Raw genomic sequence first — 14,236 nt, 5'->3', positions numbered from 1 at the left:
CCAGCCTCTTGCTCTGTGGTGCCCAGGGAGGGTGACCAGATGGTCCCGGGAGTGACGCTGGCTCGTCGCGGCTCTCGCACGTGCTCACTGAGGGGTTTTGCCGTGGCTCTTCCAGATATTTTTGCCGTAGGGCTCATGTGTTTGCCAGAGGCACATCTTCAGTAGGATAATACCCAGGCACTTTGCGAAGTTTAACCACCCGGGTACCCCCATTCTTGTCCCCACCAACTGGTTTTGTGACAGTGGCAAGAACCTTCTCCTTTTCAATCCTGGATTTAGTGGCCATATTTCCTCTTGTACACGGCCTTTCTGGAATACATGGCAGATCGGGAGTATCTGCCGATGCCCCGGACTAGGACCAGTTCTGGCTGCCACTGGCATCAGCCTTCTTGGCTTCAGGTATCCTGCTTCACAGCTTTTTCACCTGCCATTTTGTATAGTGGGAAAGAGAACTCCCCAGCATGATTTTCAAGCTACTGGGTCTGGGACTCAAACCATGGTTGTCCAGGTGGGAGTCCAGTGCCTTAACTACTATACCACCTGCTGATCCCAAGATTTTTAGGAATTATTTATTTAATTTCATTTATTATTACTTTAAGATTTGCTATAGGGCACACATGTTCACCAGAGAGAGAGAAAAAGAGAGAGAGAAAGTGAGAAAGCAAGCCTCCAGGTCTAGGACTAGAACTACAGTCAACCATGTGAGAGCCCAGTGCCTGAACCACCATGCCACCTGGCCCTCTCCGTATTTAAACTGTGGCACCATATACCTGGTGCATACACCACTACCCACTGATGCTTGCTCAGCCGCACAGAGGTGGCCTTATGACGCTAATGAAAGGAGTCTTCCAGGATTCTCATTTGCATGGGAGGCATTCTGGCAATATTGATTGTGTCTTTAGTTTCATAAAGAGGACCTCTATTGTCGCATACACGTCAGCCCCACCAAGCGTGGATCTCCCCTTGAATTAGGAAGGGGTTTTCAGCTCAGATTTCCAAGGCCCCATCTGCTGAAATCCAACCCCTTTTTTTAACTGCACCTGGTCACCAGGGACCTACCTGGGTGGTACGTGTGTCCCTGTGAGCCTGCTGACCTTTGCTACTGGTGCAGAGTATCTCACGTCTCACAGTCTCCATCTGTCATCATTCGGGCTGATACTATCTCAGATGAATGGCCGATGCTCTTCAGGAAAACTAGCAAGGAAATGGCTTAGCCCCGGGGTGGAGCAAAGCTCTGGGTAGATAAGAGACGCCGGAGGCATTTTGAATCTCTGTGGGACTAGAAGCCTTGGAGATCCTAGTGGCTGGCAGCTCAGGAGTGCCACTGCAAAGTTAGGTGGAAAATGTGTCTAGAGACGTACCCGGAAGCTGAAATCGATGAACAGGTGGAGAAAAAGGAACGCCATGGTACCATATCGCACCGTGACTGAGAGCGCTTTCTCCTTACACCTCGGCTGCATCAGAATTGCCCTGCTGGTCCACTTTACTGAAGGCATATGTGTTTTTTTTTTTTTTTATTGTAAAGAATTATTGATTTAATTTTATTTATTCAGTCATTTATTTTAATTTGACCATGGAGAGAGAGAGAGAGAGATGGAAATTGAGAAAGCAAACCACCAGGTCCAGGACTTGAACCGTGGTCAGCCATGTGGGAATGTCCAGCGCCTTAACCACCACGCCACCTGCTGGTCCCAAGATGTATGTTTTTATTCAGAAACGATTAACACTGGGAGAAGGGGAAGCCTGATTGTCTCAATGTTAGGGATGAGTCCCCAGTGTTCCTCTGGCTTTCTGGACTGTGTTTTTTTCCCCCTTTAATTTGCCAGCGGGCCTACGTGCTCCAGAGAGAGGAAGTGAGAAAGCACCTCCCCCACTGGGCTTCTCTTCCACGTCTCCCTCTGTAAGGAATGGGCCGACCACGCGAGAAAACAGAAATGTAGAGCCTTTATTGGGAGCGCTCCCGGGTGAGGTTCGCTGGTCTGACAGAGAGAAAGAGAGAGGAAGAGATGGGCCAGAGGAGGTGCGTCCTGGGGCGAGGTTTCGCGATTTTTATGAGGGTATAGGGAGGGGGGTTGTCCTGGAGGTAGAAACAGCCCACATGTGGTAAAGGTTTGGGGGGGGAAGAGTAACGACTGTGAGGTGTGCAGAGTACAGTACAGTGCCGTGTGCAGAGTATAGTGCCGTGTGCAGAACGAAGCACAGAGCAGAGCGCCACGTGCTACCTCCAGGTTAGATGGAGGGCAGGTCTGATGACAGGCTAGATCCAGATTGCATCAGCCCACTGTGGCGTGGCGTCCAACCCCCACATCCAAGCTGCCTAGGTCTCCGCCCTAACACTCTCCTTTTGGGATTTTGGGCACACACACACACACACCTCTAGCATGTTTCTCCAGCAGCCGAGTCCTGAACTCAGACTGCACCATCAGCCATGTGGGGTCCGTTTGCATTAACTGCCAGGCCACTGGCTGGCCCTGTTTCTCTCTTGGGTTGGTTCTGTTTCTCTGCAGAGCTCTGACTAAAACGGTAGTTCTGGATATAAACTGTTTAGTTGCTTGGAAAAACAAGCAAATTTCTGTTTGTTTGTTTTTTTAACAGAAATTTTTGCTGTAGGGCATGTGTACTCACCAGAGAGACAGAGAGACAGAATACTAGAAATCACCCTCAGGGGGGATGGCCACACTGCAATCCCTTCTCCATTTCCTTCTCCGGATTTTGGGCATGCATGCACATGTGCCTGGCATGAGTTTTAAGCCACTGGGTCTAGAACTTGAACCGTGGTCGACTATGTGGGAGTCCAGCGACATAGCCATTATGCTAACTGCTGGTTCCCTGTTTTTGTTTTTTAAATGAGGCATATGAGGTGCCAATAGGTGAAATGAGTTACTCAATTCTTTAGAGCCTGAGAAGAGTGGAACTGGGAAGAGGGCTTGATATTCCCAAGAGTGTAGTTTAAGATTCTCTATTGACCATAACTCCTCTCGGGATCTTGGGCACGCACGCACACGCACCTGGCATGAGTTTAAGCCACCGGGTCCGGGACTCGAATCGTGGTCGACTACATGGGAATCCAGCAACATAGCCATTACGCTAACTGCTGGTCCCTTTTAAACTCTTTTTTTTTTTTAATTTTTATTTATTTATTTATTTTTGGTCCCAGATCATTCTTAATGTGAATGACTTTTAGTGCTGTAAGTAGATAGAGGGGACAGGGGGACCTCAGCAGGTCTTCTTGTCTCCCCCACATCCTGAGCAGGCTCAGACTTAAGCTTTCGGTCACAAAGAAGCGTTAGGAATGAATACCTGGTTCCTCCTCTGCTCCCGACCTGTAGGGAGCTACAGCTAAAGCTATGCGCATGTGTAATAATTAAAGGCCAGAGATGCCCTAAAGGGCATCCAGTGATAAAGTGCTTCGCAGCTGGGGAAAGGAAGGGGGAGGCTTTCTGTGTAGCATGTGCAACAGCTCTAAGCTAAAGTGAGGGGAAAAAAAACCAAGCCTGGTTTAGTCATATATACACACATTTATATATATGTATGTGTCTGTCTGACTCTGTGTGTGTATATAAGAATATATTTTATATGTATATAGATGTATATACACACATATACACACTTCTAGGACCACAGTCCCTCATCCTCAACTCCAACATCCAAACAGCTCTGAAAACCGAAGTTCTTCTCTTTAGACCGTAGTCCTTTTATTTGGTAGGAAAACCAGTGCTGAGAGGATGCGACCCCTGTTAGTGTGAATCCATTATTCTCAGATCTAGAGTGACCCATCGTTCTAGATTGCCCGGGGTTGAGGGCATCCCTGGATATGAAACTTGTCATGCTACAACTGGGACAATCTGGGGCAAACCGGGATGACTGGACCCTCTAGACAGAGCTCTCTGGGGGAATACACACCACCTGTCTCAAACCTGAAAAGTCTGGATTCTGCAACTCATCTGTCTGCAAGGTTTTATCTGAAGGCCTGGGGCCCTGGCTGTCTTTGGATGGATACTCAGGCAACCAGCCAAAGGCCCTGGGAAGGAGACGGGTGGCGGCAGGGCTGGGGTAGAGGGGAGCATTTTCATTGCATATCCTTTAGCATCTTTTGATGGTCAATCATGGGAATATATTATCTAATCAAAAAAATAAATACAGGAAATTATGAACAAACAAAAGTCTCTGTACTTTTTTCGATACAACAAATTGAATTTCAAAGCTTTTTGAAAAAATAAATGACTGCAAGGCTGTTAAAGCAATATTTGTATTTCTGATTCTGCTGATCTCAGTGTGTTTACTCAGAGCTGCTTGTCTGTAGAGTCATATCTGGGAGTTAAGAGTCTTATTTTGGGTTCCTAAGCCAGAGGCTGCATAGGCCACTCCTGGAGGAGCAGCTGGACGGAAGCTCTTGCTCTGGTAGCACGCTCTACAACCTTGGGAGACTTCCCCCCTTGGTTGGTAGTTGTTGGTGTTATTATTATTATTATTATTATTATGGAAAATCAAGTACAATCAGGCGAGACAAGTAGAAACAGGCTAAGCCAGCTGAAAATGACCACATGCCCCTGGCCTGGGTCTCCGGGTGATATAATTAGCTGATTGTTTCCAGTGGTGAGTGGGTGGCTCACTCCTCTGGCAGCCGGTCTGGCCACATGATGATGCAACAGACGGCAAGCCCGGGCAAGGCCGCCCAGCTTGCTGGCCAGAGGTGCCGAGTTGCAGGGGTGTGGGGAGGGTTTCAGGGCTGCAGGGGTGAGGGGGCCTGACTGCCCAGGAGGCAAAGCTGGCCTCCTGCCCATGCAATCTTGAGCCTCTCCACCCCAAACCCCATCCCCTCTTCCTTTCCCACATTCCTAGTGACAGTCTCTGTTCCCAGGTCTCTCATCTCTCTGAGGTGGCAGGGTCTGCTGACAGCTTCTAGAGGTTTCTCCTCTGTTTTCCTGCAAGAGGGTCTTTCACCGCTGAGTCTCTGGACATGGCCTCAAGAACAACAGTGACCAGGTCAGTCCGTGGTATGGTGGTTAAGGAGCTGGATCTCACGTGGTCAACTGTGCAGTTCAAGTCCTGGACCTGCTGGCTTGAAAACACACTGTGAGTGTGTGTGTGCCCAAAATCCTGAGAGGAAGGAGAAATGGAGGAAAAGGGATTGTGGTGCGGCCTTTCCACGTGAGAAGTGTGTCTGTCTCTCTCTGTGTCTCTGTCTCTCTGGGGAGCACAGTTGCCCTCGGGAGGGGGGGGAACAGTGTCATGGCTGCGTGTCTGCACTACTGCGTGACCTTGGGCTTTAATATCTGCAGCTATAAAGTAGCTACTTTCATATGTGTGGTCTTATAACTCCCCTGAGAATTTGGAAAAAGCTAAGGTAGGTGTGATTCTCTTTGGTTCCCAAGGAGGAGACCAGGACACACAGAGAGGAGGCCTGTGCTTAGACTGAATCAGCTTCTTAAACCTTGGGGATGGGTGGAGGGAGATTTTCCAAAATACCTGTACACTCGTGCAGCTATCTCACTTTTTTTTAAAAGAGCTTTTATTTTTTTTTAAGACCTGTTTTGTTTGTTTGTTTGTTTTACTATAGGGCATATGTACCCATTAGAGAAACAGAGACAGAGAGAAAAAGCGAGAAACCACCTCCCAGGGAGGTGACCACACCACAATTCCTTCTTCATTCTCCTCTCGGGATTTTGGGCACACCTGCACACACACACCCGGAGTGAATTTCAAGCCACTCGGTCTGGGACTTGAATCGCGATTAGCCACATGGAGTCCAGTGCCTTAACCACTCACTGTGTCACGCCACTTGCTGGCCTTTAAAATTTTTTTTCTTTAAAAAATTTTTTTCTTTGATTTGTTTATTATTTAAAGAGAGGGTTTTTGTTGTTGTTGTTGTTGTTTTTTAAACTATAGGGCATGTGTGCTCACCAGAGAGGCAGAGACAGAAAGTAAGAAGTCACCCTCCAGGGGGAATGGCCATGCTGCAATCCCTTCTCCTTCATTCTCCTCTTGGGATTTTGGAAATGTACACACATGTACCTGCTGTGAGTTTCAAGCCACTGGGTTCGGGACTTGAACTGTGGTTGGCCACGTGGGAGTCCAGCACCTTAACCATTACACCCCTGTTGGCCCCTCTTTTTAGAGATGGCGTCTCACTATGTTGCCCAGGCTAGACACGAACTTGCAATTCTCCTGCCTCAGTCTTCCAAGTAGCCTGGACTTCAGGAAAACCACCATACTTGGCTTGTCCTCATCCAATTTTAATGTAGTAGATTCTGAAAGGGCCAGATTAAGAAAATGTTATATATATAATAATTGTTTTTGCCATAAGGAATATATACTTATTAAGAGAGAAAGAGGCAGGGAACTTCAGAAAGCACCCCTGCCACCATCCAGGGGATGGCCATACTGTGGTCCCTTCTCCATTCTTTCAGAATTTTGGGCATAGGCCAGCAGGTAGCATGGTGGTTAAGGGCGCTAGACTCCTCCATGGCCGACTGTGGTTCGAGTCACAGACCTGGCAGCTTGCTTCCTCACTTTCCATATCTGGTCAAAAAAATTAAAATAAATAAATAAATTTAAATAAATTAATTCTTAAAAAGAAGAAGAAGAATTATTTAGAATTTTGGGCATGCACACACATACATCCAGCATGATGGCCAAGCCTCCAGTTCCAGGGTTTGAGCCGTGTTTGACCATGTTGGAGTCCAGTACCTTAACTAGCACGCCACCTGTGCCTTAGAATATATGTTAAAATTCTGTTACCATCTGAAAGGTATGATCTGTTTGAAATACACGTGGTGAGAAATGAGGCAGGCTGTGCATGGCTCAGACGCGGACGGTGCTGACAGTGCCCTGAAGGTGGGCAACACTGCGGGCCACTTCTGTCCCCAGAGACACCACGGTCATCACCTCCTGTGTCTCCTCCCAAAGCGACTCCACGTGCATCCAGGACCCGAGTATTTCTGCCTTCCCCATTCCCATGTAGCTGCACTGCGTGACCTAGGGCCTCAGAGTATGCATTTACCAAACGGGTCCTTTCCTATCCACGCTCCTCCAATGTCCCTGAGAAAATGAGGGACTCACTGAGAACCACTGGGTGGAGGGGGAGGCTGCAATGGAGCGATTTTAGCATCTGCAAGGTGAGAAAGGAGACTTGGGACTTCCCTCAGGTCTTGCCACTGCAAGGCAAGGCTCCCACCCCAGCCAGGGCCAGGTCTAGTCCCACACACCAGTCAAGAAACTGTCAGGTCTCGGTACCCACCTTTCCTGTAATAAAAGGACTTTTCGGGACCAGCAGTTAGCGTAATGGCTATGTCGCTGGACTCCCATGTAGTCGACCGTGGTTCCCGTCCTGGACCCGGTGGCTTAAACTCACACCGGGCGCCTGTGCGTGCGTTCGCAAGATCCCGAGAGGAGAATGGAGGAGAAGGGATTGCGGCATGACCATCCCCCCAGGGGGTGATTTCTCGCTTTCTGTCTCTCTGTCTCTCTCTCTCTGTCTGGCGAGCTCATGCGCCCTATAGGTATTTTTTTTCTCGTCGTCCTTGCGCCCCCCCCCCCCCCCCGAGGATTTGCTGAGTAAGGGATCTTCCTGCATTGAAGTTCAGTGACTTCCCATACTTTGAAGTGGACTGGTTTGGGGGACTGGGGGGAAGCTGTGTACCAGAAAGAGGAAACTGGGTCCTGCTGCGTGGCTCTAGACGCGTTACACTGTCTCTTTGTGTCCTGGTTTCCTCCTTGAGGAAAACAGAAGAGACTCACGTCTACCTCACCTTCTCAGGGAGGCTGTCAGGGCGGAGATAGGAAAGGACCCACTTGGTAGATGCATGTACTGAGGCCCTCGGTCACACGTGTGGAGATGGCCCTGTTCCTCCAGAGCCATGTCCAGAGACTCATCAGGAACAGGCTGTCTTGGAGGACACAGGAGAGGAAGGGGTCCCATCTCCCTGGCTCCTCACTGTGGGGAGCTGGCTGGGGGGGCCTCACAAATCTGGGTCCCCATCCAGGGAACTGGTGAACCAGGCCTCTAGGTGGATAGATGACTGGTTCTCACCAATGGATGTGGGTGGAAGATAGCGCGTGTCACCTCAGGGGGAGCCATGAGGAGATGCACATGCCTTCTCACACCCTTTCTCCTGTCTCCAGGGCAAGCAGCGACCTAGGGGCCGGAGCAGAGAGTGGACCCCCAAGGTAGAAAGAGCCTGAGTCGGGGCTGGTCAGGGGCGAGGTGGTAATGCAACTCTGTGATCCGGGACCCACGTGGGAAGGTCTTCGGTTTTCTCATGAGGCCTCCCTTCACTTCCCAGGCGCACGCGTCTGCCCGTGATCCAGGCTGGGCGAGGCTGGCAGTAGGTTGTGGCGTAAAGATTGTGGTGTGAAAAGAGGGTGCCAGCTTCTCTTTCTCTCTCCCTCCTTCGTGGAAGAAATAAGTAATGCAATTTGAAAAGAGAAAGAGCCTGAGTGCCTGAGTCACCACGTGGAGGTGAGCCACCTGCCAGCCAGGACACACCTGTTGGGTTCATATGTGGGTGAGAAGTAACTTCTCACTAGTTGTCACTGAAATGTGAGAACTTATTTGTTACCGTGACTGCTATCGCACGACACATATCCCTGCTTTTCTCCCTTAGGTCAGTCCTGAGCTACCAGGATGTACCCCGGAGATGTCAGGATGATTTCTCTCACCAGGTGCAGAGTTATTAGGAAACACTGGAGACAGGGAGGGGGAGTACCATCTCCTCCCTGGCTCTGAGCTTGGCCTCAGAGGTGCCAGTAGCATTTGGGGCTTGGGGTTTGCAGCTGTTGCATTCCACGATGGCTCTGGTGGCATTACAATCACGGGTGACACTCAGAGCGTTCTGAGTGAATCTCCGAGCAGCTGACCCTAGGTAAGCAGAGATGATGACAAGTGACTGACTGGGGGTAGGAGGGGGAGCAGAGGAGGTGGGGACACAACCAGAGCCCTGGATCTGCCCTGACTCCCTGCCGGTGTCCTTTCAGCCAGTTCTGGCGTCTCCGGGAGCCTCTATTTCCCTGTGTGTATGAGTCTGAAACACCTGTGCTGTGTGGGAGAGGAGGAGGGTGCAGACGGTGAGGGTGAGGTGACGGATCTGACATCCTGACATCACTCAGACTCTGCACTGCCATGCAAGCAGAGGCTCTCCACCCAAGGCCTTCAGCACTTTGATGTATGGGGAGGGTGGGGCTTAAGAAGAATTTGTAAAGAAAGAAAAACGTAAAGAATGCATAATTCCCAGTCTTTGGGGTTCATTCAGAAGACTATTCTGAACTAAAGAGCCTGGGGGAGTGGTGTCTTGGGGCCTTGAAGGTGAGTCACAGACAGAGCTCAGAGTCTGCAGGGCAGCTGCTCTTGTGACCAAATGTCTGTTCTCAGCTGTCACAGTAACTGTAATTCCACCATTAGGGCTTCATTCCTTTGAGTTCTCTTTTGTTCCTCCACAAAAATGCAAGTAATGATAACTCCCACCATGTGTTCAGCGCTTTAGACTGTTCCAAGGGTCTTGAAAGAGACAGATACCCAAGGCCCACATGCCTGGTATGGGTGCTCCTCAAACCCTGTTTCTCCTGACAAGAAGATACGGGAGACTTTGACTCCTAAAGCTATAGCCAAGAGAAATTCGTTGCACGTGTGGCCCAGAGCCATGGGTAAGAAGAAGCTATAGCAGCCCCGTGTATAATAATGAGAAATTAGAAATAAGCCAAATGCCCATTGACAGGAGAAGGGATAATTAGATATTTTAACAACTGCAAATTGTTGAACTTTTGAAAATTATGTATTGCTGCTGCCTAACAAACCATGCTAGAACAGCAGCAATGCACTCCCTCACTCGCCCAGATTCCATCCTGTAAGCAGGGGCTCCCTGGGATGGCTTGTCTGTCCTCCATGTGACACCAGCTGGGAGGCTAGACTGGGCTAGAACACCAGCCTCTAAGATGGTCCTCACATGGCTGGTGAGATGATGCTGGCCGAGAAATTGGCTGGAACTGGGCGGGGTGGGGCTTCAATTATTCTTGATATGACTTCTCCATCTGACTTCTCAATCAAACTCCATGCCCAGTGGCTCAAAATCCCTAAGAAAACAAATGCAGAAGTTGCTGGACTTTTTTAAGACTCAGCCTGTCCCAGGCCTGAGTTATTTCTGTCCCATTCTATTGGCTAAAAGAGTCCTAAGTTAGACGTACTCAGAGGGCTGCATCTAGAGTGTGAATACTCGGAAGTGTACCTCACTGGGTGGTGGAAGCTCCCATAAATCACAACCAGCCACAGCTACATGGATAGGCCCTTGTTAGGTAATGCTTTAGTATCATGTTCAGTGATTTCACTCAACAAATGATTATTTCTTTCTCTCCCTCCCTCTCTCTCTCTCTTTTAAAATATAAATACTTTGTTTGCTAATCTTGTAATGTAGGGCCATGACTTTTTTTTTTTTTTTTTTTTTTAAGGGTTTTGCCATAGAGCACATGCGCTTGTCACAGAGAGACAGTGAGAGGGAAAGTGAGAAATCACCCCCTGGAGTGATGGCCATGGCACAATTCCTTTTCCTCCCTGTTCCTTTTGGGATTTTGGGCATGCGTGCACATGCTCCAGGTGTGATCCTCAAGCACCAGGTCTGGGACTTGAACCATGGTCAGCCATGTGGGAGATCAGTGCCTTAACTACCATGCCACCTGATTATCTCTCTTTTATACATGCACAGCTCACACACATTGATGGGGCACTTTGCTCCACGTAGTCACTCAGAGATCCAGGCGGATGACCCATATTGTAGTGGCACTGTCTGGGTCATGGGACCTCAATTCTGCCCCTGCTGTGTGGGACAGAGAGGGTAGAGGATTTCACCTGGCTTGATCACTGAAGAGACAAAGTCACTTATGCTCACACTTTATTGGCTAAAACTAGTCACATGACCCTGTGTAGCCTGCCGAGGGTGGGGCTGGGAAGTGTAGGCCAGCACCTAGGAGAATGGTAAGCAGCACTGTCTTGGGCACAGGTGATGAAAGAATTTAAAACATAGGAAAGTTAAATAGAAAACTCAAGATAGTTTTTTACTTTGGGGAAGAGGTGGAACACCCAGGAAAGTGTCAGTGGTTTGTCATATTCTAGTTTGGGATTTGAGTAGTGAGTGTCGACTGTATTTATTTTGTAATGAATGGATAGATGAACAAATAAGAGAGGACTCAGGAGCAGCCACACTGAGGCCTAACCTCACAGTGCAGGCCCAAAATGGCCTTTCAAAATAAATATTCACCACGTTCCAGCCCCGAAGGTACAAAGATGAATAAAATATGGGCTCACTGCCTCCAGGGTCCCAGCTCAGAGGATTCAGTTGCTCAAACCCCAGTGGAGAGGATTGCTCACTAGGAGTTTGGGGGTGTGGTGGGGGACTCTGCGAAGGCCTCATCCCAAGAGGCCATGTAGGTTGGGTCATGAAGGATCAGTAGGAGTCCAGCAGTGGAGAATGGAGTGTGGTAGGGTAAGCTGATCAGGAGCACTCAGTCCAGGATGAGGGGACATATGAGCAAAGGCACAAAGAGCCCCTCGCTCCTCAGGTAGGCCGTGTTCACTGCACTTCCTTGCTAGTCTCTAAACGATCTGATCAATTTATCCACACCGGTCGTGCTCCCCAGGCCCCCTGCGGGACCCAGGCACTCATTCTCCCCAGTGGCTGCCAGAAGCATTGACTAATGATGCTCGAGGGTCCTTTAGGAATGGCACCCCCTACACCACATGAGGGCCAGCCACATCCGAAGGCCAAGGCCATGGAAGCAGGAGCATAAAGACCCAGCCCCCTGCTTTAGTTCAGGGAACTGAGGCTGCAGGACCAGCCAGCTGCAGAGCGCCCCCTGCCATCAGCTGAGGTCCCACTAGGACCGCCAGCTCCAGCACAGACCAGCTCCTCCCCCTGCCCAATCTGCTTCCTCTGGACCCAGACTAGTGTTGGATATAACCGCGCTCCCAATGAAACTCCTTCAAGGAGCCAGCAGGTGGCGCGGTGGTTGGGGTGCGGGACTCCCACATGGCTGACCGTGGTTTGGGTCCCGGACCTGGCGGCTTGCTTTCTCACTTTCTCGCTCTCTGTTGTCCTCTGGTCAAATGAAAAGATAAATAATAACAAATAAATATTAAAAAGCAAAAAAACAACAACAAAAACTGCTTCAAGCAAGCCTCCACTGCTGCATGTTTTCTGGGAAACCTACCTAAGACAGTGTGAATGGTTACCAGACTATAAGAGGGGCCTATCTGTACAGTGTTTGAGTGTGGGATTGGTGACCGAAAATGAGAACAAGACCACTGCAATAAAGCACCGCACAGGGGGTTCTGAGAGGTGAACTCGCCACTGTCTTCCACTCCCGCACAGCCCCTGCCCCGAAGCCAGCCAGGGCTTCTAAAAGGCTTTCAAAGGGGCTACACCTGGGCTTGGTGCGTGTTTGCCCCGAGCGCCTGAATCAGTTTAAAGAACAGCCAGCTGCAGGGAGGGAACTCGCTTACCATACAACATAGAAGTGGAGGGCAACCAAGATGTCACCTGTGTTTAAGAACTAGGGCTAGTCGGTGGCACACCAGCGCACAGCAATAACAATACCATTGGGTCGCTGGAAAAGTCACGATGTATTTTTCCTATGCAAAAACGCATCATGACTTTTCTGACGACTCACTATTTAAGGAGTGATTTCTATGTGCCTGGCTAGGCACTTTGCCTATATGATCTCATTTAGTGGAGATCAGAACTTCATGCCAGAAAAATCCATTTTTTTCCCCTCATTTTTTATTTTTATTTTTTTCCCATAGGGCACATGTGCTCACCAGAGACAGAGAAAGACGGAGAGAGGTAAAGTGAGAAATCACCACCCAGGGGGCATGGCCAGGCTGCAATCGCTTCTCCTCCGTTCTCTTGGGATTTTGGACACGCACACACACGAGCCTGGTGTGTGTTTCAAGCCACGGGGATCCGGGACTCGAACTGGACCATGTGAGAGACCACCTGTTGGCCCCAAGAAATGAATGTCTAATGGTGACTTGCCAGATTTAGGTGGTAGACTTAGAAGCCTGGAAGTGTCCGTGTGGCACAAATCCTATTACAAGTATCTCTCCCTTACTATACGGTTAGTCCTGATCCTGTCTGGCTGGGTAGGGAAGCCTCCCGGGGCTCCCAATCTTATTATTTTTCTTCTTCCAAAAAGACAAGCTGGAATACAGTGAACACGAGGCTCAGTGCAGTAAAATTTCTGTTCCGCCTCTTCTCTGGGGTCTCACTTCTTGGGAACCCCTGTGGAGGTGAATTCCTTTGAAAGCGCGCTGCCTTGCGTGGAACTCACCGGTCCTTTTCTGAGAAACGGTGACTCTGTTCCCGGCACTTCCTCTCCTTTCTCAGGCAGCCCTGCAACACCACCGAGCCCTCCTCATGTCCTCCTTGCCTTGGGTTTGTCACTTGTCCCTTCTGCCATTCCTCCCACCCCACCTGACCTGGCTCTCGGTGGGGGGCGGGAGCTGGTCTGGATCCTCCGGTCTGTCCTCTGGGCTGAGCCTCCCTCCGCCTCTAAGCTGCCTCCTTCCAGGAGACATGCCCGGGCAGCAGGCTGTGTCCCAGCTGGGCCCTGGGCCCCAGGAACATGTCCCGACTTGCTGACTCCTAGCTCGGGGAAGCCTGCTGACCATTTCAAGCTCAGGGGTTCCTGCTCTGGGACGAGGAGGGGGTGGCAGGAAGCAGGAGCCCCCCAGAGACTCCAGGGGAATCTGGACCTGAATTCTGAGCAGGATATGAGAGCTTTGCAGCAGTTCCCTTGGGATGGGCTTGGCTGATGTGTGTGTGTGCGCGTGTGCGTGTGTGTCAGATCTTGTGTGTGACTTCCACAACTTGCCCCCTCCCCCAATTTAGGGCTGAAGTCATCACTCGTGGAGGATACCTGGCTACATGTTCAAGTGCATGTTTGCAAACTTTTTTTTTTTTTCTGAGAGGTTTTTGCTAGAGGGCGCGATGCTCGCCAGAAAGACAGAGAGAGAGACAGAGAGACAGAAAGCGAGAAATCAACCCCCCGGGGGGGATGGCCATGCCACAATCCCTTCTCCACCATCCTCCTCTTGGGATCTTGGGCACGCACGCACACGCACCTGGCGTGAGTTTAAGCCACCGGGTCCGGGACTCAAGCCTCAGTCAACTACGTGGGAGTCCAGTGACATAGCCATTATACCAACTGCTGGTCCTGCAAACTTTTTTTTTTTTTTTTTTTAAGCTTTGTC

General features: G+C 49.9%; 1 long non-coding RNA gene across 1 annotated transcript; it reads left to right on the top strand.

Annotated features, from left to right (window-relative positions):
* The first annotated feature begins 8,081 nt into the window (after positions 1–8,081).
* On the top strand, positions 8,082–12,822 carry LOC106734872 (uncharacterized). The gene is made up of 4 exons (XR_001370394.2): positions 8,082–8,169; positions 8,286–8,461; positions 8,607–8,864; positions 12,788–12,822. It is a non-coding gene; the product is annotated as an uncharacterized LOC106734872 (long non-coding RNA).
* The last annotated feature ends 1,414 nt before the right edge of the window (positions 12,823–14,236 follow it).

The sequence above is a fragment of the Tupaia chinensis genome, unplaced genomic scaffold (genome assembly GCF_000334495.1).
Source record: "Tupaia chinensis unplaced genomic scaffold, TupChi_1.0 Scaffold000238_1, whole genome shotgun sequence".
In the NCBI taxonomy this organism is placed as follows: Eukaryota; Metazoa; Chordata; class Mammalia; order Scandentia; family Tupaiidae; genus Tupaia; species Tupaia belangeri.
This window is presented reverse-complemented; position numbering and strand designations above follow the sequence as displayed.